The sequence below is a fragment of the Scardinius erythrophthalmus genome, assembly GCF_964197995.2.
Source record: "Scardinius erythrophthalmus genome assembly, chromosome: 20".
Classification (NCBI taxonomy): domain Eukaryota; kingdom Metazoa; phylum Chordata; class Actinopteri; order Cypriniformes; family Leuciscidae; genus Scardinius; species Scardinius erythrophthalmus.
Window position 1 is genome coordinate 15,787,303 of NC_138240.1, and position 27,801 is coordinate 15,815,103.

The window sequence follows — 27,801 nt, forward strand, 5'->3', positions numbered from 1 at the left end:
GATCATTAAAGGGATACTCCACTTTAAAAGGAAAATTCTGTCATCATATACTCACCCTCATGTTGTTTCAAACCTGTATGAATTTCTTTCTTCTGCTGAACAGAAAGGAAGATATTTAGAAGAATATCAGTAACCAGACTGATATTCTGGTAATCTGGTCTCATTGACTTCCATAGTATATTGTTTTCCTACTATGGAAGTCAATGAGACCAGAAACTGTCCGGTTACTGACATTCTTCTAAATATCTTCCTTTCTGTTCAGCAGAAGAAAGAAATTCATACAGGTTTGAAACAACATGAGGGTGAGTATATGATGACAGAATTGAGTATCCCTTTAAGGCTGAATTAATGGCGGAAACGTGGAAAAAGTGTTCTGCCAGTTGCTTTGTTGTGTCATCCTAGGTCTTTATATAACCCTAAACATTAGAAAAACTCTACTAATACAGGGGGATAAACCTGTTGTTGATGACAATGACACATGATGGCATATTGTTAATTTAAGTTTTGACAATTTTGTCAACTTGAAATCAATTGGTTAAAAAACAAAGCAAGAAATTTATATAATAGAGAGGACCTCTGCAGACCCTCATGTGTGTGTCAAGGTTAAAAGGACTGCATCCGAAATGAAAGTATTTAGTAGCCGAAAAACAGTGTGTGACAAAATAAGTATGTCCGAATTTACAGTACTCATAATAGTAGGCAAAAAGTACCCGGATGACCTACTTCTGGCGAGATTCTTAAGTGTGCAATTGATGGACAATTTACTATCCCATTAGGCCACGGGAGAGGATATATGAATGGAAGTGATGCTGGTGGTCACATGATAATGACAGGCATGGCAAATGTAGTATGTCCAGATTACTTTCATACTACACACTATATACTATATAGAATATACTTTTTTAGCAGTCAAGAAGTGATTATGATTCAAAAAGAGTAGGCAATTTCAAACACAGCCTAAGTCTCTTAAAATAGCAGATCATTTAACCTACTTATGACCATGGCAGTTCAGGGTATAAAACGTAATTGGATACAACTCCTTATTAATTTCACAATTATTAAAACAGAAAATAATAATAATAATAATAATAATAATAATAATAAAAGTAAGTTTACATGAATAATTCAGTGATTTATGAAAAAAAATGTTTTATGAAAAAAAAGGGAAAAAAGCCACATGACATTTTTAGAGTCAATAAATAAGTAATAGCGTCTCTTGATGGAATAATTATTATTATTATTTATTTATCCAAATGAAACCAATGTGAATACAAAGAGCACATTTGTAAGAACTTGACACATGCGTTTTGAAATAGATTTTCCTTTTGGACTGTTGTTTCTCATTGACCCATAAAATGCAATGAAATCCCAGAATTTTTACTGTGACCTACACTACTTTTGAAAAGTTGGGGAAAGAAAATAAATTAATACTTTTATTCAACAAGGATGCATTCAATTGATCAAAAGTGACTGTAAAGTCATTTAAAATTTCTATAAAAAAAAAAATATTTGAACTTTCTATTGATCAAAGGATCCAGTTTCAGTTTCCACAAAAAAAATATTAAGCAGTTTTCAACACTGATAATAGTAATAAATGTTTTTGAGCACTAAATCAGCATATTAGAATCAATTCTGAAGGATCATGTGATAATGAAGACTGGAGTAATGATGCTGAAAATTCAGATTTGCCATTACAGGAATAAATTACATTTGAAAACAGTTATTTAAATTTGTAATAATCTTTCACAATATAACTGTTTGATTTAGTAATTACTAATTAAGTTAATTCTTAAATAAATAATACTGAGATTAATATTTTAAAGAATCTTCTTAAAATAATACTGACCTCAACATTTTGAACGGTAGTATAAGTATACAAAAATATCACATTTAAAAAAATAATAATTGTGCAGTCAGTTAGTGTATGGGCTTCATAAAATATACAAATGAATGTGATGAAGGTGATATGGGGAGAAATTTAAGCCTGCGGTAAAGTGATGGCCCAGCTCATGTGAGTCTTCTCTCCGGAGGCCATGCAGATTTTCACAGCCAAACCTTTACCTGCCGGGACACTCAACACCCCGGCTAACTTTAGCAGAACATGCCACTGACTCACAAAGTGTGAGAGACTAACAGCTGTGTACCATAACAAGACTTAGAGGTCATCCAGCCATAACAGATCCGAACTCTGATGATGCCTGTCAAGATCTGTGAAGAGATGGGAAGACGCTTCAGAGAGAACAGTGTGTGTACAGAGAAATGAAGGGGTTTCTGATTCTTCAACCAACACATCTCATGTCCACCAGGGGCCCCTTATATGAAAGCCTGGCCTCAATCTCTCCATCTGTCTTTGTGGCTAATGGAGCTTACTCATATGTCATCTGCCTGTTTTACCCTGTTATGTGCAACACCTAGAACAAGAGAACACTTTTAGACACAGTTAAGCTCTGACATCACACTGTCTCATAGACCAGGCCTGTCTGAAGGAGAGAGAGAGAGAAGAGCGCGAGGGAATTGGCAGCGGTTTCGGGTCATTTCAGGTGCCAGGATCAATATTTCTAGAGGATGTGTGAAAACTGTAATCTTAAAGAAACATGAGCTCTGGAACAAGTCAGTCCATTGAACAAGAACAAATAGAGTCAAACTACGATGAAATGTAGAGGAAAGAATGTCAATCACACAAAAAAATCACATATAGTAACCACATAACTGTAACAGGGAAAAAAATGCTTCAATCAAAACCTGTTAATTGGTTGACTGTAGGTGTCTTACTAAAACTGTAAATGGTTTAACACGGCATTATATTTCATTTTACTGTAAAATACTGTAAATTTTATGATTACTTTAAGGTAAAAACAGTAAAAGGACAAGCAATGTAACATAACTTATACTGTATAGAAATAACTTTGTTTCTTCTCATTTTGTTATCAGTAATGTACATTAGTGCTTTTTGTTAAAACCACAGCTGCCTTTTTTACTGTAAATTTAACAGGATATACAGTTTACAGTGAAGTTTGGACTAATAGTTTACAGTGTTAAAAAGCAAATACGTTCCAACTGACAATTTTACTTTCAGTGAGGACAGACAAATTATTTGTCACTGCAAACGTAGGATACTGTTTATGAAACACATGATAAACTATGAAGAGTAAAAATGTTTGGAAGCTTGTTTCTGACACAGAATAAAAAAAAAACTAGGATACTGTGTTTATGAAACACATGATAAACTATGAAGAGTAAGAATGAAGACTAGAGTACTGGCTGCTTAAAATTCAGCTTTGCCATTACAGGAATAAATAAAACAAAGGCAATAATATATTAAAGGGGTGATAGAATCCAAAACCAAGTTTACCTTGGCATAGTTGAATAACAGCAGCTCGTGTGTAAAATGGCCATACACAGAATCTCAAAATCCTGTCACCTGCTTAATATGAAAATCTCAAAACTTTAAACTGCAGCTGTAAAACGGTCATATCTCAAATCAGCTCAGCTGTGACGTAACACTTGGGGGATTTCCTTATTTGGATCTGGTCTGTACCTTTGTTACGCCCCTAATTTTGCATACACACAGCCCACTTTCTGGGCCCAGGAATATCAATGGTGGTCGTGCAGTCCGACACAGTTTAGCCACAATGGCTCGAGAATGACGAGTGCTCTTGGTGGTTAAAGCCGGTGCCTGGAAATGTACACGAGGCAAACTGCGCCGTTTGTCGAAGACGTTTTAAACTGGGTACAATGGGAATCAAGGTATTTGAAAAATCATTTTCTCTTTCAAAATAACTGTATTTCTCTAGCTCTTTGGCTGCTGTCAATTTTGATTTCTTGGGGGCTGTTTACACCTGGCCACTTACACCTGCGTTTTCTGTGATCGGATAGCTATCCGATCGTGAAAAGACCAGGTGTAAATGCCCTCCGAAACGCATTCGAGACGGATTTGAATCTGATCGCTGAAACCACTTCAGGAGTCTGGGCCACATTCCAGATGAAACTAGACAAGTGTAAATGCATCTGGTTGTTGAAACCACATATGTAAATTGTACTCCTCCCCAAAATGCTAAAAAAATAAATGTGTAAGAGCGTGTTATAGGCTATAATGGCACGTTATAGCTAGATATGACGACGTTAGTGCAACACACATCGCCGCAGATGAGAAGTTGAGCATCTATTCATTAACCATCAACAACATCATCATCGAACAATGATATTTTGTGATATGTGATGATTTATATAATATGTGTACGTGTGTATTTCCATTGCAGGTTTGGTCTTAAATTTCATATAAGGTGGTATTAAAAAGGTCTTAAAAATACTTAAATTTAACTCTGTAGACACCCTGTAGCTATTGTTATCTAACAGGTACAGTTAGTGTGACCATTTGGTTTAATTTAAATATTTATTCGATAGTAGTTTAGATACACAGTGAGTGCTGCCAATCTTCATTGGGCATGTTGCGTCTTTGCTTTGGAGATTCCTCGTTGTAAACCAACCAATCAGCGTGCAGCTCATCTAAATATTCACAAGCATACCATAAAAGGGAGAAAACCGCTCGTTTCATTCTGGGGCTATTTCTCAGGGTTGCATTAGGGCGTATAAAACAGCCACCGGGGCATTTTCAGCCCAACCAATGTTACATACCCTATAAAATCATTCTATCACCCCTTTAAGATAAAAATATATTAAAAAGAAGTTATTATAAGTTATTATAAAAGTTATTTTAAATTGTGATAATATTTCACAATTTTATTGTTTTAGTAATTTACCATTTAATCTTTTATCAAATAAATGCAGAGTTGGTGAGCATAGAGATGCTTTCAAAAACATTTTAAAAAAACTTACTGATCACAAACTTGTGAACTTTTGAACTTTTTTTTCTTGCAATTCCAAATTTACATCTCACAATTATTTCTGTTTTATATATTTTTATTTTACATACTGTATATATAATATATCTTTATATCCAATTGTAAGATAAAAAGTCACCATTACTTTTATTTATTTAATTAATTAATTCTGGAAACAAGAATGATTTCCAGTAAAAAGGTATTAACTTTAGAAACTCCATCCTCACAAGTTACAGTCTGTTCTTTCTCTTCCCTTGGAGCTGTTTTACAGAAGAGATATACTTTGATGTGACCTCGTTCACTAACATATCTCATTAAACTTAACTAATTAACAGAAAGAGAGAGAAGAATGGTTGAAAGACTGTTTTGAGTTCAAAGCTCACTTGCTTTATTGGCATGTCTGCTGATAAACAGTGTTCAATGTAGAGCAATTAATAGAGATATAATAAATATGTTTAATCATATGAATTAAAGGATATGTGACTGTGATCACGGTGAAATGTTTTAAAAATTACCCACTTCTTGTTTAAATATCGGATGTAAAATATTTTTAATCATAAAAGAATAAAATAATCGATGAGAATGACAATAGTAAATTTGATTAATATAGGCCTACTCAATAAGGATACTTAGATTATGTATTGGTGTTTGTATATTTTCTTCTTATGTTAAAATAACAGCCGATACTGTAAATGTATGCATCACTACCTGCCACTTTGTGCCCTAATGGCCTTCAGGACCCGAGCAGTGCTTTTTTAATGAACCTCTACAGCTGTTCCGATTCCAGAGTCCTTCTCCAGGTTGACGGCTCTACAGCTTAAACTGTAATCACGGATTTGAGAGCATAGAAACATTTATCCACGCACAGAGGCAGAGCAGCGAAGTGGCCCGACTTGTCTTCGGCACTTTTTATTATCCTTTCAAAAACACAAGTTGTTCTGGATCATGGCCAATCCGTTCATAGCACCGGCTTATTTGCATGTATTTACATAAGTGGAAGCTTATGTCCAGAACTGCTCTAATCCTCTTTATTCAAAGAGAGAGACAGATAGAGAAAGAGAGCTTCGACCATTGCCTGCGCTCCAAGGTCACTGATGCAGATTTGTGACAGAACTCACTGTAATGCAGCACATGGTGATCACCAGATGGGCCTGACAACCACATGTATACTGACAAGCCGTACATGGATATTTGACTGCGGCAGTGATTGCAGAAAAAGAGTTTCTGTAAATGAATCTCTGAAGGTGTCTGGACCTCATTAAACTCTGGTTTGCATTATAGGCGAAAGTGAGAGAGGAGAATCAAATTGTCGACCTGTTAGAAAACCCCAGTGGAGCACATGAAAAACCACCACCTCTCCCTCCATCTTTCTCAATTTCAAATTAAATTTCAGTTTCAGTTTATTATTTTGTGTTACGCTTTCTGTTGTTGTGCTTTGCATATGAGAAAAGCACATTACAACTACACAATTATTTTATTTTTTATCATTATAATTTTAATGTTTTATTATTGTTTCATTAATAATAATAATAATAATAATTAGTAATTTAATACATTTTAGTTTTGTTTAAAAGTTTATTTGTAATTTTTTTATTGTATTATTATTATTATTATTCAAGAATTAGTATATATAATAATAGTAATAATAATAATTATTATTATTATTATTAATATTATTATTATTATTATTATGGGGTAAATGAAATGAAATTAAATAAAAAAATTACTGGCATAATATTAGTTAAAGGGTTAGTTCACCCAAAAATGAAAATTCTGTCAGTAATTACTCACCCTCACGTTCTTCCAACCCCGTAAGACCTTCGTTCATCTTCGGAACACAAATTAAGATATTTTTGATGAAATCTGAGTGCTGGATCACTCCTCCTGCAGGCTTATGGACACTATAACTTGCTGGCCCAGAAAATGTATTAAAGACATCATTAATATAGTCCAAGTGACTCCAGTGGCTCAATCTTAAGTTTATAAAGCAACGAGAATACTTTTTGTGCGCAAAAACAAACAAAAATAACGACTTTATTCCACTTTTCATCTCCTTCTCTCTGGGCCTCGAGTCTTTTCACGTAGTGTTTTTGCGTAGTGCTTCTGTGTTGCACGTCACCACGTATCACACACATGACCAGCGTCGCCCAATAGTGAGCCTACGTGGTGACATGCAACACAGACGTGCTACGCTTAAACACTACGTAAAAAGAGCATGAGCATGTGCGTCTCTCTAAACTTTCAGTGTGCTGCACTGCTCTAGTTGACTTCTGCACCTCCCCCCCCCCCCCCCCCCCCCGAAAATATCACGTTAATTTTGAAAACGTAATTCCTTTTGTGGATCCTCTTGGTCTTTCTTCATGTTTCTTTGACAAATATCAGTCTCTCAGTCTCACGCACACTGCACGTGAGTTAACCACGCCTACTTATTTACATGTTGCGGTATACACGGAATAAAACAATCTGTTACGGTTGACATTTTCTTCCGCGGTAACGATATATACCGTCATACCGCCCAGCCCTACTTATGTGGTAAATAAAGTTATGCTAGCTTATTTAGCATCTCACTTATCAGCTTGCTATCTACTAGATGAATACATTTGTATGTGATATTTGCAATTTAAACATTTAATAAATATATTTCCCCATAATATCATCAAAACTTACTTCACTTTGTTTAGTCCACAGGCTCAAAAGTGTGCCTTCAATAGTCTTGTGCTTTGGGCTTCTGTACATGTGATGGAGGAATGCAAAGTGCCAGTAGGGGGTGTGGTCTCAATAGCCATGCAGTAAGCAGTGTGCTATGTGCATGTGATTGAGGAATGGCATGGATATTCAAGTGTATTTGAATGGCATCTGTTTGTTTTAGTCAAGATTATGCTAAAATATACTTTCCTCAACTATATTTAAGTTCCCTATGAAGAGCCAACCCTCAACTTTGAAAATTCCCAGTTTATTCCTTTTTATTCCCATAAATTCCTGTTAATTCCCTTAAATTCCCATTAATTCCCATGGAAAGTTTCCATCTTTGAAAATTCCCATCATTTTGCAACCCTAGTTGGAACAACATGAGGGTGAGTAATTACTGACAGAATTTTCATTTTTGGGTGAACTAACCCTTTAAATGAGCAAATAAGAAGGATAAAGATAAAGACGATCAATAATTTTTTTTTTTTACATATTGCATATAGTGATTATTTTGCCTTCTGATCTCTCTCTCTCTCATCCTCTGTGAGAAGACAGGCATTACAGCAGCTAGAGAATCTGGTCTTTGTTGTAAACCCTTGGCGCAATAAACTACATAATATTAGTATTCTCTGAATGCAGCTCCTCCGTAGAGCAGTGACAGCAGGTCAGATCCAGAGGGGCTGAGGGCAGAGGCTCCAATAACACAATCTGCTTAGGGCTCTACCATGTACTGTTATGGCAGGACTCATTGGAAACCACATCAAAAAGGGGTTAAAAAATAAAATAAAAGTCTAAGCTGTTGGACAAAATGCTATTCTAAGTCTTCACTGTACCGTACTGCAGCATCACACAAGGAAGGGGCAGTTGTGGCCTAATGGTTAGAGTCAGACTGGTAACCCAAAGGTTGAGGGTTCGATTCTCAATACCGGGAGGAAATGACTGAGGTGGCCTTGAGCAAGACACCTAACCCCCAATCGCTCCCCGGGTGCCACAGTGAATGCCCACTGTTTGTGTTCACTACTCATAATGTGTGTGCACTAACTTGGATGGGTTAAATGCAATCTGAATATGGGTTACCATACTTAGCCTTCACATCACTTTCACTTTCACAAGGTAGAGTAGAAAATCAGGGTAATCATGATATAGCTAAACAACTAATTGCAATTATATTTTTACCTATTTGACAATATTCATCACCATATGTTTTTGCTTTTGTGCTAAAATAGCTTTAAAAAGAAGGCTACACAAAACAAAATAGTTAATAGTTAATAATAAAGGTATGCTTAAAGTCCAACTGAAATCAAAATTGACCCTATTTACTTTGTTAGCGCATATTACTAGTCTTGTGGTGAAAAATTAATCCGTGCAAGTTAATACACAGAAAAAAATTGTTTGCCGTCGTAATCTTTAATCAAAGTCTGAAAAGTAACTTCCGGTCTGGAATGGCTGATGACGTAGGTTTGACGGCTTGGTTTGGGAAACGTTTAACCACTCCCCTCAAACCGTTAGTCTGTTATGAGCGAGAGATAGAGAGGAGGAGCGCTAGAGTAAAACCCTGCCCTCTGTTCAATATTCCGTTTCATTGGGAAATACGTCACAACACTGGAGAAAAGTCGTTTGCAACTTCCGGTTCACGCGGACTTTAAACTTAAATATTTTATCTGCATATATTTGTCCTAAAACATTTTAATAAATTAAATATGCAATGCAAAGAGTTCCAAGGACAAATGAGTGCAAATGAAACATTGATTGAATCAGAGTTAAGATCACAAGTCCACGTCAGTTTTACTACAGAAGTTTAAATCAAAGACAGTCTTAATGTTTTCATACTCATAAGGCAGGATAACAAACTTTTTTTTCACCAAAGGCTGTGATTATCAAGTAATCATCAATCAAGCTTACTTAATTTTATATTACCAACAAAAATAATTGTAAATATTCAGTATCACTGAGCCCTAAACACTGTTACTGTACATACAGTAGGTGAATTTACATAGCAACATTAGTGCAGTTAAAAAAGTCTGTAGAGCACTATAATGCTGTCACCTGCACAATTAACACGTTTGGTCTAAAATGTGTTTGCTTATGCCTTGTTGGTCCCACCAGCAGCGGCAAAACATTAGCGCCTGTTGTGCTATTATTTCGTCTTCAGCACTCGTTTATTGATTGCTGCGATCCACAGTTAAACAGCAGGAAGTCAAGTGGAATAGTGTTTAATTTACATAGTGTTTCTCCTCCATCTTCCTCTCTGTACATCTGTCCACACTTTCTGCAGAGAGAGCATCCAGACATTCATGTTCAACATATTACTTCGGTCCTTCTCTCTCCCTCACACACAAATACACATGATGTTTGCAAACATTGTTGATGTGCCAGGATGAAGGGACTCACATAACATTAAAATCAGTCTTTTACTGTGACTATATGCAGTGTACTGTAGTTTATAGGAAACATGAAACTATATCAATTATATCACCAACAGTATCAGTGAGGCTACAAATGTGAAGAATACTACATGAATTAGTGAAATGGGAGGGAGAGAGTGCACACTAAGCATTTTACTCGGCCCACACACACACACACACACACACACACACACACACACACACACACGTTCACCGCTAAACAACAGCAATTCCGAAATGAATCAGACAAACCATCTTTAAACTTGAAGAAAGATGAAGCAGGCAGCTGCAAAGCTTCTATTCAAACTGCTGCCAATATCCTCACATTTTTGCATTTCCTATGTTTGTGCAGGAGAATCAAGAGCTTTACGCAGTAAGCATACGAGAGAAAAGGCTGAAATAAACACAGTCATGCAGAGACACTTGGGGAAGGATTCCACACCAGCCTCTGGTTTTCATTTTTGAGCTGCTTATCCATTTCTGAGTTTCTGATCCTGTGATTTGAAAGCTTCTCTGCAGCCTCTCAGCTTCTCCACTGTTGGGATGTTTGGCCGATGCTTCAATATAATCTAATCTCAAACATCGTGCAGAAACACACAAACAACAGCAGTTGCCAGAACAGCAATTCAAGACAATCTCACAAGAGTCTGGTTTGAAGACACAGAACCTCTCGTAACATTCAAAAACAATCACACCTCAGTGTAAACAATGCACAAAATGGGATCCAGAGAAGAAAGCACAATGTTTTCTTTATTGTTTGCATCCTTTCTTTCTAAGATTTTTTTTCTAAGAAACTAATTAAAACAACACACTGGAGAACAGGAGAAAAAGATTGAAATTTGTCAATTTTACCAAAAAAAAAAGAAAAAACGATTGATATCATACACAAAGTGAACAAAAATGAAAGCTTTAGCTTAAGTTCTGCCGGGAAGACTCAATTGTTACGTCACTTATTACCTTCTCATCTATCCAATCATGTTCTACTACTTGTAGTATAAAAGATCGGTACTTACACATGTCTGAGTTCGCAGATGCTGACGCCTAAATTCACCTCCATCCTCCCCACCACCACCAGGATGGTCCATTCCCCTCCATCCTCCCCACCACCACCAGGATGGTCCCTTCCCCTCCATCCTCCCCACCACAACCAGGATAGTCCCTTCACAATCCCCTCGGATTGCGAGCCTACGCCAAAGAACTTTATTTCATAATACTTGCTCGCTGGGCTGTTAATAAATGCATACTTATTTTGCCTCCCGAGTCTTTCTGGTAGAACTTTACTTTGACTCTTTTTTAATGAATCAGTTGATCCAATGCACAGAACCTCTCTGGGATGCGTTTCCCAAAGCCAACTATGGTCACAAGTTGCGTCGTTACAGTTCAATGGAAATTGCGATCATAGTTGGCCAACGATGCTTTTGGGAAACGCACCCCAGAATGATTAATTCGGACAAAGTGAATCGGCTGAATCCGGTTCTTGAATTCAACTTGGATGATTCGGCAGTTAACATTCTTATTTTATGATGGTGTCCTTTCTGAAGCTTGTAAGCCTCTGTCCATTAATATAATTAGACACCTTGTGTGGTGTTCCATACAAGAAAGAAAGTAATATAGATTTGGACCGATGTGAGAAAAAGTATAATAATAATAAAAACAGATATTTTATTTTTGATTAAACTATCCCTTTAAGTTTAAAAATGTTACTCTGTTTTATATGCATTCTTAGATTTTGCAGTATTATTTTCTATTTTGCCGTATTGTTGTTTACAATACGCTGAACTGAATGAACTAAACTGAAGAACTGATCTGAACAGAATTGAAACGAATTAACTGAATTGAACTAAATGGAACTGAAATGAGTCTAAGTAACTGAACTGACCTGGGGCCAGTTGAAGAAACTTAGCCATGTTAAAGGTCCCATATTGTCAAAAATGAAATTTCCTGGATTTTTAGCGCAATTTTCCACCAGACAAAATTGCGATTGTTAACTCATGATTTCTGTTCTGTCTGTGCGCACCAATCTTGCACTTCTATCTACTCCTCAACCGGACCACCTAGAGACTTCGGGTTTTCGGCATTATGTTAAGGAAGGTCTAATCTCGGGAACGCACAAAAAAAATCCAGGAAAAGATTTACTATCTCTTAGTGTTGTGATCCCATGACGTCAGAAAACTGCGCTAAAACACTCACTGAGTTTTTATTACTTGTTTCATGATAACAGAGGTCTAGGGGCTACGTAACTACCATACAAGTTTCAAAACAGTCAACCCACAGACAAATGCACACAGCCTGCATAAAGTAGCTGTGCCTTTTCACGAGCCGTTGTGACTTCCATAAAAATGTGATGTCAGAACTACTCAGTCACCGCCTTCAGTCACCACCCCAAGCACTGCCCACCATCCCTCCATCCTTTTGGGGGGACCCAACGCAACAGAGGCACGGGACTAGATTTGATGGCCGACTGCGGGCGTAAGGTACTCGAGTGTGTGCGGGTTGCGGGAGAATAAAACGATTTGCGGGACTCCCGCAAAATAGAAATATCTAAAAATAAAACATCTAAAAACAAAGAAATTGTTATTCATATATTGCACAAAAGCAACAAGAATAACTTAAATTAACAGTGGTTTGTGAATGTTTATGCTTTAATAACAAATAATTGATCACCATTATTCCAGGTGTTTTATTTACCTTACTTGTGAGCATCACCAAGCCACAGCAGGCTACAGCATACGTGACCCTACTTACCTGTGGTTGGCCTGGCCGTGCGTCACTCAGAAAACAACAGGCCAATCAGAAGAGAGGCTCATGAATATTAAGTAGACAGGGCAAAATCGACCTGTTCTTGGCAGAGCTCCTGAGAAAAGAGCTGTAAAAATATATTGAGATGAGTTTTGGTACTTATACTGCAAATATATACTCTTAAGGACATCAAAACCTAAAATAAAACTTCAGAAAGGTGTACAATATGGGACATTTAAGACTGTGTTTGACCAACTAGCAGCTAACCTGTAAAAAGTGAACAGTTGGATCAACTTAAAAAAATTACTTCAATTGGTAACACCTAAAGAAACGTGATAATTTAAGTTGAGAAAACTTAAATTATTTAGGTGTTACCAATTGAAGTAATTTTTTTAAGTTGATCCAACTGTTCACTTTTTACAGTGAAGGGGTAGACTAATCAGTTTTACTTTTCCAATTCAAATTAGACCGATCTACCTTTTTATGTAACTGACTTTAAAAAGTTAAGACAAGTCTTGAAGAAAAAACTAACCTTTAAGACTAGTCTAACCAGTTCATGCAACTAGCCACTAAACTGAATCTAACTGAACTGAACTGAGCAGAATTGAACTAAATGAACAGAATTTAATTAAACGGAAGTACACTTATTCTAAGAAGAATTGAATAGAGTCGAAAAGCAAAGGCCAGTTAATCTCCACAAACTGCCAACTGTTTTCCTCAAAAGTCTGGCAGCAAGACTTGAAAAGCAGCACATGAGAGAGAAAGACGATGCTATTAGACAGTTGTGTTCCTTTGTGTGTTTAGTTTGTGACACATCTTTACCCCATTAGTTGTAAAGAGCTTTAATTAAACAGTGACTATCTTTTTAGTGCTCCATGCTGCGAGGTATAGGCCAATATCGCCTCAGAACATCAAGAACATTGTCATTGCACAAACATCTCTAAAACACAAAACTTCAGCTGGAAATGAAGCCACAAGACCTGCCTGTAACATCCACATGGGAAAAAAGATCTGATTGTTTTTCAAGGACATTGCTCAACGTACATCTGACAGATCTCACACAGCCGAGGGCACAAACCTATCTCCATTTCATCAGCCGGCATGCTTTTACTGATCATATGTTTAACCCACATGTCAGCCTCAATCTTACAGAGCAAAACCAAACCGCTCTCAAAACTGCGTTTTCGAAATTCTCATATTCACAAAAACGCAATGGTTTCCTTGCCAGCTAAACGTGGTGAATTATGGAACAAATCACACAGCAGCGCCCCTTATTTCCACCCTTAATAGTCTTATTAGATGCTTCAGCAACCTTCTCACATTAAATCAAACAGAGAGTTCATCATTTTCAGAACTCTGAACCCAAAGGGAAACATTCTGACAAAGGAACCATAAACTCAATTCCCTTCAAGGCGTCTTAAAGGAAAGAATAACACAAACCAGGAGCTTTCTGATCTCCAACCATTAGATTTATTCCTAGAATTATTGGAATGCGAAGCCATTTACACCATTTGTGTGTGTGAGTGTGTGTGTGTGTGTGTGTGTGTGTGTGTGCGTGCGTGCGTGCGTGCGTGCGTGTGTGTGTGTGTTTGTGTGTGTGTGTGTGTGTGTGTGTGTGTGTGTGGAAGATGTCCTTTAAGAGGGTAACAGGAGAGGATGGCGGAAGACTTGTCCTGAAGCCAGTTGATGGTACTTTAGCATTCAGCAGATGTTCTTCATGGTGTGTGGTGACAGGATTATAGATGTGCTGCTTTTGCTAACAAACACATCAAACCAACAACAAACACGACACTGTTATTGACCAACTCTCACACTAACCCAACCATCACCATCCAAAACTGATAACTCCCACTCAAAAGCATTACAACTGAAACAATACAGTATCATGAGATATAACAAAACAAACCATTAAAAGATTAATAAGATTGCTTTTTAAAGTGCCCCTACAACTAGGGTGGGTCAAAATAGACGTTGTTCGCGGACAGCAAATGAATATCATAGGCAGACCTTTTACACTCACAAACCTTTTATTACACACTGCATGAAAGGTAATATTTGAAAAAATAATAATAGGGGCACTTTAAGATTGCTTTAAAATTCCTGAATTTGAAAGAAGATGCAAATAGGATGCAGACTTTGTAATTCTAAGAAAGCAGAATGACTATGGAATGAAATTTAAAGACATTCATATAATTTCTGTTTTAAATAATACATTAGCCTACCAATGAGCTTTTCATCAAACACGCATCATGGGGTACATTAACGATGATTGAAGACTGCTACACTTCCCAGAATGGTCTTATTTGCCTCAGAGTCTTCAAAAATGAATCAGTCTTGCAAAATGTCAAGTAAATAAAATAAAATGTACAAAAATAACAATACAGTAAACAAAATACAATTTCTCCTCCTGTTTTTCCAATTTAATTTCCTGTAAAATGTGGTGAATTTGAATCAGATGACAACTCATGAACACTCTCAGAAAATAAAGTACATAATTATACCTTTAGGGGTACAATGGCTTGTCAATGGGGCTGTACCCTCAAGGGTACAATATTGTACCTTAACCTTTAAAAGAAACGGTATATATATGTACCTTTTATTGCTTTTTGACCCTCAAAAAGGTACATATATGTACCTTGAGGTCCAATAATAAGCCTTATGGGGTACGTTAGTGTAGATTGTACCTAGGGGGACAGAAATGGACTCCTACTGTACCCCTATTTCTGACAGTAAACTGAAAGCGAGTCAATTCTGAATTTTAGCTAACAATTCATTTTCAAATTACACAAACTAAAACCAAACTTCCTGCACATCGAACACATGTACACATACAGTACAAATCATCAGAATTAAAAGTAAATAAAACCTGAAGAATGAACAGTAAAGTTTTCTATTAACACCTTAAAAAGGTATTACAGTATACCTGAGCATGACACATAGAGCTTCACTAGTGAACCAATTTTAAACTGTGTGGAAACTGAGACTTTTCCTGCTTTATTGTATTATATAATCACATATGGCAATAGAATAGAGCAAGAACGTCTCATGGGAAGCGATGACATTTTTTTGGGAAGGTGGCATAATATCTGTAATCTATGCCTGGGCTCCATCTTTTAAAATATTATCAGTTCATTATGTGCTAGTATATCACATCAGCACCCTAATGAGAAGATTGTAAAGAATATTGTAAACTTCACCTGTGACACAGAATCTCTCATTTCGTTTAAATAAGACAGTGAATAATGAGACATTTGCCCTCCTGAAACACAAAGTGTCATTTCATGCAATAACCTCTGGCTGATATGATGATGCAACGTTCAGAAATGTATCTGGCTTACCCTCAGTTTCACCGGCTATAACAAGTACTCAAATCACTAACCAAAACCCCAAAGTACAGTGGACCTCAATAGGGTTGCGAACCTTTTGATTTTCAGAGCCAGTTCCAATTATGTTCAGTTCCATTAACGGCTCTCTCCTGTGCGTTTCTCCACAGGTGAGACCGGAACACCACACTTAAAATACTTTGAAAGAGTTTCCTGCACTATTTACACAGTATGACACAGACAGTGCGACGGGGCGGAGTTGTGACACTAAAAAAAGCATTGCCACCCCATTTTCATAAATATGGATGTAAATGCAGGTTCTATTTAGTGAATCCAAAACATACAATGCAACCAGCACAGTCCAATTCCTGAACAAATAACTTTTATGAGCCAGTTCTTTTTAGTGAAACATCCCTAGGCTTATTTATGAACTATAAACACAAAAATTATTCTTCTTTTGTTAAATGGCCGAAGCCTAGTTCCAGTTCATGTATCAAATCAGAGGTACAGGTTGAACAAAAAACTGCATGGGAAAAGAGTCCTGCCTTAAAATCATTACATTAGTAATGCACAGTTTTCCTTCTGCTAAATATTAATAGAGTTTCAGCGATATAATGGAGTATGTCTGTGTGAGGCTGTTCTATCGATGTGCTCATGTGCTCTCGTATCCTGTTCTAGACAGACACATGGAGGGCACACAGGGGCATAATCCACCCAGAGAAAAGGGTTCTCACCACCACCTGCCCAATCTGGCAACTCAAACAACAGCGAACACAGCTGGGCAGTGGTCTGGTCCAGCCTCTTCATTTGCTTGTTTGAGCTGCTCCTCTTCCCACAGTTACATTTTTACCCTCCTCATTTCTGAGCAAATGTGCTGTCCTGCTTTCACCAAACATGTATTACTTTTAACAGCATTAGAAGTAATCTACAAACACTTATTTTGCTGTAGGGCTCAGCTCTAGACAAGAAGGTTATTTAGGGATATATGTTGAATGTAATGCATCATGAAAATTGCGCAGATGTGACCAGAGATATATAACTCTGATTCACTCATTAATATTAAACACTCTGTAAGGAACAAGAAAGCACATAAACATTCTACGGCCATCTAAACCTGCATCCTTAATGCTTAATCAAACTGACTAAATCATCTAATGCTTGTTTAGCTTATTTAACATGCTCTCGTGGTCCAATGTGAATATCATTTATATCAGCTAAACTCTTTTGTCACTTCAATATTAGTTGTGTATGGAACCTACATGTACATGTAGGTAAATGCTTCTACTTCGCAATCCCAGTGTTAACCTATTAACTGTAATAATAACCTAATAACTGTTAATGCTGAAAAAAAAAACACTTGCAAAGTATATAGGCCAAAATTATATAGTTTCAAGCATTTATTGCTTTTTCACAAACAAAAGCAACTTTTTGTTTCCAAAAGTTTTAAGGTTTTGTAACAATGTGTGTGATATACAATAGAAAAGCATTTATCCCTAGACATCATTATAAGACACTGGGAAGAAAAATATTATACTTTATTATATGTATGTTTGTCTTATAACTTGTAAACCTAGCTAAATACAACTTAAGCTCAAGATCTGTGGCAAACTGTTATCAAGGAAAATTATTATGATTCATCCTTCAAAGAGATAAAATTCATATAGTAATGCACTTACAATGGAAACCAATGGGGCATATTGACCAAAAGGTTTTAAAGCTAAAGACTTATTTTTGTTACTGTAAAACACTTATTTTAATCACATTTACCAATCTAAATATCTGATATATAAAATTGTCCTTGTGGAATGGGATAACATTTTAAAGTGGAGTTAGCAGCTTTAGGACAAATTCAAATAATCCAATTTTTCTCAGTCGCTTTGGTGCATTTCTCAGATCAGAAATGAAATTCTCGACACTACTTGTTCAACCAAAGCGACTGAGAAAAATTGGATTATTTGAATTTGTCCTAAAGCTAAAGACTTATTTTTGTTACTGTAAAACACTTATTTTAATCACATTTACCAATCTAAATATCTGATATATAAAATTGTCCTTGTGGAATGGGATAACATTTTAAAGTGGAGTTAGCAGCTTTAGGACAAATTCAAATAATCCAATTTTTCTCAGTCGCTTTGGTGCATTTCTCAGATCAGAAATGAAATTCTCGACACTACTTGTTCAACCTCCACATCATCTAGTCACATCATAAAAGCAGTTTCTCATTCTTTTGAACAAGTTGTGGTTGCTTTGGTGCATTCATGCAATTGATTATGTACAATTGTCTGCGGTTTCCTACATTATCAGTTGCTCAAAATGCATTACATAGTTCTCTGTGCAATAGTCCTACCCCTCAAAACACCTAGTTATTAGTTCATCGTATAAGTCATTACAGTTTTTTTCAGTCGCTAACAAGCGTTTGTCCAGCCAGTGTTCACATTTTCAAAACTCTAAACACAATTAGCACAGCATCGGTCTTTTGTGGCCATACCATTCACACATTTCTTGTCGTTTTCACACAATATGCAGTCAGTGAACACATTTTCACACAATATGCAGTCAGTGAACACATTTCCACAATGCTTACATTTTCTTAACAGACAAGCTATACCTCCCAACAAAATGATGGATTGTTTTTGTAGTATTTACAAATGTTAACACACAACATCCCACAATAGCAAAAACAATATTCCAAACCTTAGATACAGTATGGACTGCATTTATTTATTTACCATTTACATGAAACTTTTACCATTTTTGTAAATTTAATGATTTTAGCAAAATGTGATTTTGATTGCTAGCAAAATGTGTTGCTTTTGAACAATGTCATGAAGAAACAAGCTTTTCTTCCTGGAGTAATGATGCTGAAAATTCAGCTTTTCATCACAGGAATAAATTACATTTTACACGATTTATTACATGACATACATATTTTTAAACAGAAATCAGTTATTTCAAATTGTACTACAGTAATATTTCACAATATTAAAGTTTATAAAAACCTCTGCTTCTGCAATGATATCAGTTCAAAAACAATATATCAGTGAGAGAGTCAAGGAGCTACAACGACAATATGTCCAGGTATAGTGTACTGTATATTCAATTCAATGTCCAGTTCTATAAGCTTTGCACTTTGCAAGTAGGTAACCTACACAGCAATAGGTTACAGTACAGTATGGTATACAGCAGAGGTGGGACAAAGTCATTGTTATGCAAGTCACAAGTAAGTCTCAAGTCTTTGCCCTCGAGTCCCAAGTCAAGTCGAGTCAAAGATGAGGCAAGTCCCGAGTCGAGTCAAAAGTCAAAGCCAACAAGTCTCAAGTCGAGTCCAAAGTCCTACCATTTTAGTTTCGAGTCATTTCAAGTCGTCTTACCACAGAAATAAAATGCATACAAATCATGTATGTCTGTAAGATTTGTATTTATTTAAACCTCTTTTTATACAATGACATTAATCAAATACAGTAAAAAAACAGAAAATTTAATTTTCACTAAAAAATTCACATGAATTTATTTCTTCTGCTGAACAGGAAGGAAGGGGGGGCGGGAGATGGGTGCAACTAGGGGTGTGCCGGTTTCAGATTTGGTGATGACGGTTATGACGTGAGTCAAATGTGACGGTTCGTTCGTAACATAACTGTCGGGGGGGGGGGGGCTTTGAATAAAAGTAATATTTGTGTAGTGTTCAATGTTGTTATCAATAGAGATACGCGAATGGTGTATTATTTCATCCGCAACCGCATCACAAAACTCATCATCCGCACCAACTTTTTTTGACCAGATTTCAAAGCCGCAAGAATGCCCTTGTCTGTTCTAGAAAGGATGCAGCAAATATATTTAATGCTAATGTATGAGGCCTACGCTGAGTTTCATTCATTTACGATGAGATGCGCTCTAGTTCAGCTTCACAATGCAATGCAAGTGAACGCGCCGCATCGGAGCCTCAATGTCACGGTTATTTATTGTCTCCTATTGATACTTTGCACGTGACGTCACAAGTACTGGCTGGCGGGCAAGAACGTCGTTCTCCAGCAATGAAACCCAGTAAATTAATCAAGGGTCGCCAGTTTTGCTATACAAAAGTTGGTGTTTTGAGGTGTAAACGACATGCCAGATAGTTGTTGTGCAATTGGATGCACTAACCGCAGATGAGATAAGCAACCTTCACAGTATACACACGTCTGTGCATATTACCATCAAAGGTAATTTCAACATTTGATTGAATACAATGGGTGTATGATCATGTAATTAATCGTGTCTTTAAGTTACTGTAGTTTTGTCAATCAACACCACCAGTATTCACCAGCTGGTTCGGCGAGTCAGGTGTTTGTGTTATGAGTCTAAGCTAGGCTAACTGTACGTTCACACCGCCGCCAGCGAGAGCGGCAAAATTAATTGAAAATGAATGATTTCCAGGCACTTTGACGCTCTCGCCGGTGGCGGTGTGAACGCACAGTAACAGCTGTCGTCTTTTGCTAACAATAACAGAAGTGTGTGATAGATATCGCAAACCTCAAAACAACCTATGATTTTCAATGAGAACCAGAGATGACCCAACAGTAGAGCTAGATTATTTACGGAGGAATTATTACTGCTCGATTATCTTAAAAAAACTTGTCTGCTTTACACAATTTAGTTACCTTGGAGTTAATCCTAGTCCGTAGTTATGCAGCTAGCTCGCTAACAGACTTGATATCTACTAGAAAGACAGGACTCAACGTTGAAAATACCCATTTGTTGGCCGCCAGGTATCCGTGGTAGTCACGTGACTGCAAAGTATCAATTAGGCCTGTCACGATAACAAATTTTGCTGGACGATAAATTGTCCAAGAAATTATCGCGATAAACGATAATATTGTCGTTCTGAGACAATTTTCATTTAATATAATTATAATGGCATAATAATGCAGGTACACCTTTTCAACGATCTATAAACTTTTATTTCTAAAGAATATTAAACATTGAAAACGGAAAACATTTTAAATATCCAAAAAAATGAACAAAACAATCAAAAACAATGAAAGCAATGGACTCTTAGTGTCTGTTAACAAAATAAATGTCTGTTAATATATAAAATGAAACAAAATTGCACTTCAAAAAATATTAAACATTAGGCTTTAGACATTATTAAATGGTGATACATTCCATAACAGGCAAAACTGACAGTTAGGACCTTTGTAAACAAATAAAAAAAAGCCTCAACAAGCCATATCGCACAATTTTGCACTGTTACTTTGTCCTCCTGTTACTTTGTCAAGTGATTGTGTACTGTCGGGAAGACGGAGACGCACTTTATTGCGTGTGTATGCTACGCACTGAAAATACTTGGTTAGGATTAGGGGTGAGGAGTGCGTGCGTATTACACGCCATAAAGAGCGTATCATATGCACGCAAAAACTATTTTTGGCGTATAAATGGCACGAGAAATAACATTCGTGGTATAGATATGCATTTTCATGTGATCGGGCTCGCTGTCGCAACTCACAAGTAGCGTCTTCTCTCTCTCCCGGCAGTAGCCGCAAACAGTCCCGCCGGCGCTTTCCCACACAAAGACCATGTGACTGACAAGCGCCGCGCCGCCGCCTCCCCACACAAAGACCATGCAACTGACAACAAGAGGGTTCACTCCTCCTATACGCTAAAGAACCGAGAGTGGTCATCCAGTCTCTTTGGTAGAGAGAGAGAGAGACGAGGAAAACAAACAAGCATGCAAATGGAATCATCGCGGCCGGAAAAATTATCGAGCTCATTTTTTTTATCGTGCGATTAATCGACTTATCGACTATCGCGACAGGCCTAGCATCAATAGGTTTTAATTATTAAATACATGCAATAGGCTCTATGCACGAACGCTGCTAACGTATTTCCGGTAGGATCTCAGCCGGCGTCTTTACTTCCGCATAGCGCGTTCTATAGGACAATTCACTTTAATAAAATTCATTTTCTCAGAAACGGAGACAACGATTTTAGAAACTGATTCGCTAGTCGGATTTTTTTGCAATATGAGAGAATACTCACCCTCAAAGTTGTTGATGTAGCTTGAAATTTATAATTTAAAGAACTTCTCTATCTTACTCATATGTGTGACAGTTAACTGCCTCACAATATTGTTAACATCATTCACGTTAACCGCAGGAAGTGTTTGTAAACAGCGAGTGTAATTTGCCATTATCTCCACCTAATGCAAAAACGGCTTCTGACGCAGCACCGGATGTAACTGGGCGGGCTGAGACAAAACGCGGAAGCGATCGTACATAGAGCCTATTGGTTGATGAAACATTTATTAAAATTAAGATACAATTTGTACAAAACGAACTTCGCTTTAAAGAAAGGATTTCTACAAAGCAAAACTTAATGAAGTGGTAAAAATCATGTCTGACGATTTACAAAACAAAACTTCATTAAGTGGTAAAAACCATGTCTCCCGATTGCAAATGTTCATTGCTAATGTTTATAATTGCAAATGTTTTTCATTTGTTTAATAAATCGCATAATGATGGCATATCATTATATCATAGCTTTTATTTCTATCTAAAATAATTGGGTCGGTCAGGGGGTACTTGGCAAAGAATCAAATACAGTTGGAAACGACGTAGACCATTAATAACACAGACTGTTAACAATTGTTTTTAATTAGTATTTAAACATTCTCTATGATAAAATTTTTTTTTGTAAAAAATATTTTAATAACACGGTTTTGGCGGTTATATAGATCTAATGATGGTGTTCAACTATAACCGTCGGTCTCACGGTTATATACTAACCGTCACACTCCTAGGTGCAACTGTGATGCAATTATTAATAATTGTAATTTTTGCATCACAATAAGTGTATTGTCAAAACATTTTAGTAACTAAACTGAATTTTATTAGGTTTAGTGACAACATGTTACAATGTTTACATGGTTCAATTTATGGTAAGCTACGCTTTTTTATTATTTCAGTTCAATTCACTTATTATGATTTGATTTAATATTGACTCATTTGGATAAATATTAGGTAGGCTACACAAGATAGGCATTCATTTTTCTCAAGAAAAAAACAACTCACCTAATGCTGTAGCCTAAACATACAGAGAGCCCTATCAGCTGGCAGTATTATTTAAGGTTAAAAATAACACAAATTAAATATAATGCATTTTTTTTATTATAATAACAACTTTATTTAATGATATAAGTAAAAATATAATAAACATGCAATAGTACACATATTTAGCAAAATACTCTCTATAGCTCATTTTTCTAGCCAACTAACGTGCCTATATTATGGTCATTAAATGCTTTCCTGAGGTAAATGTTATGTGACATAATTGTTCTCCAACTGTTTTATTGACCCCTTTGATTGATGGCTCGATATTATGTATGAGGAAAATACATTTCGGTAAGCTGTACTGTATCTTTCAACAGTGTTCATTCGTGTTTAACGTTATTTACTATCAGCTAGAGATGATCGGTTCACGTGCCGCTAGGGATCTGTCGTGTCACATTTACAAGCGCCAAAACGGTATTTATTGTCTGAATTTCGTAATAAAAGTGACAGAATCTGAGAGCAGAGATTTTTTATATCATAACTAACCTGCTCTGTCAAGTCTGTCGGTCTCCGTGTCCTCTTCATTCGTTCAAATTCGTAGCATGCGTTGTGCTTGTTGCGCTTCATTGGTTGTCTTGCAATGTGCCTGCTTAGATGCTGTCGAATCAAAACAACGCGGGACTACAGTGATTGGATGTCGTGCAGGCAGCGCGCGCGCTCTCTGCATGCATACAGGTGGTGCACATTTTTTCACAGATGCAGATAAACAGAGCGGCGTGTGAACGTTTTTTCCCCAGTTTTCATGGGAAGTAGCAAGTCTTCTCGAGTCAAAAGGCGCAAGTCCAAGTGAAGTCACGAGTCATTGATGTTAAAGTCCAAGTCGAGTTGCAAGTCTTTGTACATTTTGTCGAGTCGAGTCTGAAGTCATCAAATTCATGACTCGAGTCTGACTCGAGTCCAAGTCACATGACTCGAGTCCACACCTCTGGTATACAGTAAATTACATGATTTACATAAACTTTGTTTTGAGAATTATGGAATTGGAGGCCAACAGGCCCCTCATGAATTCATATACATAGATGAGGCAGGATTCAATCTGGCCAAAAGGCGTCGACCTGGACAAAATGTAATGTGGAGGTGGAAGGTTTATGACCATCAGCCACATGATCAGATGTCCCTCCTTGAAGCCATGGATGCTGGCTCCTAGGGTGGATCCGACATACCAAGCAGTTTTATCCCAGGTGCATCGCCTTGGATGATATCAGATGTGATCTTGATGAAAACATGCCTAACCCTGAAGATCGCAGAGATTAGATACAGTAATTTTATGTTTTTTTTGCTGTTGTTTTTTGTTCAGAATGCTCTTGTGTGTTTCATGGATATTTTGTTCACTGTAAGCAATACTGTAAAACTTTTTCTGTTCTATCAAACCATGTTTCTACTGTACCTCCTGTAGTAAACAGTAAAGGAATAAAAACTGATTTGCTTTTTACTGGAATGATTATGAATGTGAACAGTACTGTACATGTGGACAGTTCCCAACCAAGAATTTAGTGTAAAATGGTGGATTGCACGTTTTGCATGCAAATACCTGTAAAACTGAAACATAAAAGTCTATGCAGTTTTAGTAATGTCAACAATAGCCAGGATTTGAAACCTGGTGTACTTTGAGTGCATGTACTTTGTGAAGTGAAAACAAGTGTTATTCTTTGACAGAAAAATTTAATTTTGAGTCAGATTTCCAGTGTTTTGGTAAAGTTAGTGTGCGCAGAGAAACGTGTTCTGTTTTGAAATGAAGAGTTATTATATATTTAACAAAATGTGTTTTTGAGAAGACAATTAACCATTTGGCCAGTTGTGTTTTGTAGGTGTGAGTCTGTGTTAAGAGTTTAGAAAAAGTATCTGAAGTATGGGTAAGCGCTTGTTAGCGATTGAAAAAAACTGTAAATGCAAAATGGTTGATCTAGTTGTCATAGACTGTCAAGCATATTTTCTACACATTTCTATTAGACTTTTTGTAAATGTGCCATGAATTGATGAATTATGCAGGCAAATCTTGACTCAACAAATGAGCTCTGAAATAGCTCAAAGTTGCATCTCATGAACCTTCAATTGGCAAGCATACAGTGCTGCATGCAAAAGCAAAGTTCTGCCTAAGGGGTCTTTCCTGTGTTTGCCTTTCTAATGGTGTATTTTCGCCTTTGTGCCCCTATTTCTTTTTCTTTTCTATATCACAATAATATTGTAATGGGTTTTTTTTGTCCGACCACTAGTAAAGTTGTAACTGTGAGTCCTATGCAGTCTCTTTCAATCAATAACTCACGTCCAGTAGTGTGTAAATTTGTACTTTTGAAATGGATATATGGCATACAGAAGAAGCGCAGCTTTGTACATTTCAATACAGTAACTGTCATCCAAACTGTTGCCATAGTTTACATCAGGTAATACTAACAGAGTGCAGTGTTTTATTGACAACATGACTAAGCATGTTGTCTTATCCATACACAATGACACAAGGACTTGTCATTCTTATGGCACTGACATGTTCATTGACAGATATTTATTTTGAGAGATGAACTAAAGATTTTGAGCAAGAGACTGGCTTTTGCAGGTAATCCATGGTGTTTTGCTATTTGTACGAATTGTTTTGAGAAATGCACTTGGATGGATGGATGGATGGATGGATGGATGGATGGATGGATGGATGGATGGATGGATGGATGGATGGATGGATGGATGGATGGATGGATGGATGGATGGATGGATGGATGGATGGATGGATGGGATAGATAGATAGATAGATAGATAGATAGATAGATAGATAGACAGATAGATAGATAGATAGATAGATAGATAGATAGATAGATAGATAGATAGATAGATAGATAGATAGATAGATAGATAGATAGATAGATAGATAGATAGATAGATAGATAGATAGATAGATAGATAGATAGATAGATGAACCAATTGAGGGAAGCAGATCTTAAAGAGCCACCTTCTTGTCATTTTGAGAAATTGTAATTATATTTGAAATAATGTATGGGCAGACACAGCACATATTTAACCAATGAAACGTGATTTATACTATTACTTACTGTCAGAAATGCAATTTATTTAATGATGTAATTATCAGCGAGGAGTAACGTGATGTGATCTTTATAACACATCCAAATGCGTAAGTAAATTGGACACTTTGAGTTCAAATTGTAATTTAATGCCTTTCTCATTTCATGTGCTCTATCCTCAGATAAATGAGGACTCCTCCTGATCCGCATTGATTAACTGGTCTGCCCTGTTTTAATGAATCCAATCATGACTAAGTATCTGTTGGCGAGATGTCTTTGATCACAGATGATCCTCTAATGGAATCTTTCTGATGCGCTCATTCAGTTCTCATCCCTCTTTCGCTCTCTTTCTCTCTCGCTCCCTCTCTTTTCTTCCTCGGCGATGGCCCCTGGAGCAGTTGTGTATGGTAAGCTGTCTGTGCAGTTGGAGAAAAAGAAACACTTGACACCTTCTTTTGAAAAATGTGGCCAAATCAATGTTTTATGACCCCTTTTGGCTTAGAGCACATTATGGATTTGGGAGGCCTTTCCTTCAGAGCTTTTTTGAAAACTGTTAGGTCCAATCAAAGTTAACTGCAAAAACACAAGTGAAGCTGCAGAGAAAGATAGAGAGTGACGGGGAGTTTGAGAGGCAGACAGAGAGAGAGAGAGAGAGAGAGAGAGAGAGAGAGAGAGAGAGAGAGAGAGAGAGAGAGAGAGAGAGAGAGAGAGAGAGAGAGAGAGAGAGAGAGAGAGAGAGAGAGAGAGAGAGAGAGAGAGAGAGAGGATGTGTTAGACAGAGATGGGCCTATAAACCAAAAACAAAATTATGGCAAGTGACTTAAGTAACCTAATTTGTAACCTAAGTAATTAAGTAACCTAATTTGACCTAATTTTTAAAAGTCTTGTTTGCAAATAAATGCAAGAGAAACGTGATATCAAAAGATAATTTGTTCACCTGACCTATGTAACTTGATAGATCACCCAAAAATGAAAATCCTATCATCATTTACCAAACCTATAGGACTTAACACAAATTAAGACATTTTAATGAAACCTAAATTGTAACCCTGGACCACAAATCCAGTCACATGGGTCAATTTTTTTAAATTGTGATTTATAATATGAAAGCTAAATAAATACGCCGAGATAAAACTATATGAACATCTGGAATATGAGGGTGCAAAAAAATCAAAACATTGAGAAAATCGCCTTTAAAGTTTTCCATTTATGTTCGCGATTGTGCTGCATTCACTCACAAAAATAAATGTTTTATATATTTACGGTAGGAAATTTATATCTTCATGGAACATGATCTTTACTTAATATCCTAATAACTTTTGGCATAAAATACATTTTTTATAATTTTGACCCATACAATGTATTGTTGGCTATTGCCACAAATATACCCGTGCGACTTGTGATTGGTTTTGTGATCCAGGGTCAGTTGTGTCTGTATTATTTTTTAACACTAAAATCATGTTTAACTCCATATTGTTCACATCTTACATTTAAAATCTACATTTTGGCTGGTTATTTTAAAGAAAACGAGGGACAAATCAAAATGATTTTTGTTGTAAACAATATTATGCCACGAACACTCTTGACTGAGTTTAACCTGAAATATTCTTTTAATCTGATTAAGTCAGAAAGATTAGCTGAGAGATGTGGACATCAGAATTTTTTTAAGCGTATAAACCTCATTAATCAATAGGCCTTGCTTCAGTGGTCAA

The 27,801-nt window shown here is 36.6% G+C and overlaps 1 protein-coding gene across 2 annotated transcripts in view; it reads right to left on the reverse strand.

Annotated features, from left to right (window-relative positions):
- The window catches only part of tafa3b (TAFA chemokine like family member 3b), a 105,307-nt gene that overhangs the window by 61,315 nt on the left and 16,191 nt on the right, over positions 1–27,801 (reverse strand). Inside the window, exon 1 of one of the 2 annotated variants that reach the window (XM_081349353.1) lies at positions 23,568–23,650. The exons of the other annotated variant lie outside the window; for it this stretch is intronic. The gene's annotated coding sequence lies outside the window, so the exon portion shown is untranslated. Of the gene's footprint in view, positions 1–23,567; positions 23,651–27,801 lie in introns of those variants that run through there. 2 annotated transcript variants of the gene reach the window in all.